Raw genomic sequence first — 2,465 nt, forward strand, 5'->3', positions numbered from 1 at the left:
CAGGAAACGAGGAGCACACCCAGAAACACAGACCTCACCTGTGGGCTTGGGGGAGCCCTGGGTCTGACCTGGGCCTGGCTGTTCAGCTCTCAGAAGCACCTTGACAAACCCAGGGGATTTGTGTTACCCGAACAGGCTTACTTGTTCTCATCCCATTGGCCCTTTGTCTGGCTTCTTTGCTCCAAAAAAATCTTCCTTTTTTTTTTTTTTTTCCTTTTCTAGTAATAAATTTACAAGGAAATTCTGATATCTTCAAGGATTGTTTAGCAGCCAGCACTGCCAGGCCCGTCTGTCCCCAGAGACCCAAGGGTTCTGCCATTAGAGTGGTATCTCAGGGCATCTGCCTGCTTCACCGTGGGAAGACCTGTCTGGATGCCTCTGCTCATCCTTGCCTCTATAAAATAAAAATAATAAAAAAGCAAATTCTCTACACCAATGTCCATAGTAGCACTATTCACAACAGCCAACAGGTGGAACCAACTCAAGTGTCTATCAATAGATGAATGGATAAACAAAATGTGGTATATACATACAATGGAAGATTATCCAGTAAAAAAAAAGGAATGAAGTCCTGATACATGCTACACATGGATGAACCTTGAAAGCATTATGCTGAGCGAAATAAGCCAGAGACAAAAGGACAAATATTGTATGATTCTACTTATATGCAGTATCTAGAATAGGCAAATTCGTAGAGACAGAAAGTAGAATAGAGGTTACCAGGTGCTGAGGGGAAGAGGGCAATGGGGAGCTATTGTTTAATGGGTATAAAGTTTCTGTTTGGGATGATAAAAGAGATCTGGAAATGGATAGTAGTGATGGTTATATATCATTGTGAAGGTACTTAACACCCCTGAATTGTACACCCCAAAATGGTTAAGATGGTAAATTTTATGTTATGTGTATTTTAGCACACACACACACACACACAAAAATCAGAGAAAGAGAGGACGAACAAAAAAAGGAGCAAATTTCTTAGAAGAGATTCTGTAGGTTCAGAGCTCTGGGTACCTGGGGTGTGGAATTCATTAAAGGCTGGTAGAGGGATGAAAACAGGAGCAGTAGTCAGTACAGAACAAAAATTTAAAAAAACAAATAAACCAAACCCACTGCTGTCAAGTTAATTATGATTCATGGTGACCCCATGTGTTACAGAGTAGAAATATTCACCATAGGATTTTCTTGGCTATAATCTTTATGGAAGCAGATTGCCAGAACTTTCTTCTACAGCACCTCAGGGTTAGTTTGAAGCATGCACCTTTAGGTTAGCAGATGGGTGCAAACCATTTGTGCCAGCTGCACTTAATGTTTTTATAATTTCATGCCCTGAAGGAGGGGGCAGGGAGGGGAATACAAACCCCTCTTCACTTCCTAATTTTACAGTCACTCAGCCAATGACTGAACAGGGTCACTAATCACAGCTGGGAATCCAGTGCCTCCAGCTACTGCCCTGTAGGACCCTGTGCAGCCCCATTTCACCACTTTTCTCAGGGGTGCAGAGAAGTTTCCAGACCAAAGTAACCTTAATGCTTAGCTACAGTTTCTCAGTAAACAATCACCCTCTCTCAGCAAACTTCTTTTCAGGACCAAGTGATGGGACCCCAACTCTGCCGTGCTTTCTGGTTTCAGCTCTGAGGATGTAGGAAGTTCACACCCTGATGAAGACAAGTTCCTGGGCTGAGGCAGATTTGGGTATTAGTCAGTGTCACAGCAATGCATATGACTACTGAAGGGGTAGGGCCTCTTCCTCCTACACAGCTCGTTTAATTGGTCAGCATGGACTGGTGGTGGGAGGGGGTTGTCAGGTGTCCAAGTCGGCCTCCCAGGTGTTTGAGCTCCTCGCTCCCTGTTCCTACATTCAGTGACCAAATGTTCCCTAGGGTGTTTTTGAGTGCTACTCCTGGACAGCAGGTCTTCAGGTCCAGCTACTCTTCTGGAGATCCTTTTATCATCCATTGTACCTGATACTTCCCAGGGACAGAATGACCTCCCCCTCAGCCCCTATTCCTTTCTCCTCCTCTCTAGATACCCTCCCTAGATACCCTCCCTCTTTATTTTTTGGCTCCCGCATAACCAGAGAACTACAGGCCACCTTTTCTGTCATGATTGTGGTTCATGACCCGACTAGCAAGTTTCTGGAGCTTTGGGGAATCCAGATCTTAGAAACACAGAGGCCAAGCCCCCTCCCTAGAGTAGGGGGAGAAGGAAAGCATTTTCCACCCCTTCCTAATGAGTCATCACTCCCCTAACTTTCCCCCATCCACCCACCATAGAGACTACCTGGGGATACTTCTTACTGTAGCAATGGAAAAATGTCAACTTAGGAAAAACACTCAACGAATTAGAATAAGGTTCAGCAAGTTTGCCAGATAAAATGTCAACCTGCGAAATTCAACATCTCTCTCCACCCTCAATAATTATTATAAAATATTACTAAAAAGATATCATTCACAAAAGCAACAAGA

Source organism: Trichechus manatus, unplaced genomic scaffold (assembly GCF_000243295.1).
Source record: "Trichechus manatus latirostris isolate Lorelei unplaced genomic scaffold, TriManLat1.0 scaffold00010, whole genome shotgun sequence".
In the NCBI taxonomy this organism is placed as follows: domain Eukaryota; kingdom Metazoa; phylum Chordata; class Mammalia; order Sirenia; family Trichechidae; genus Trichechus; species Trichechus manatus.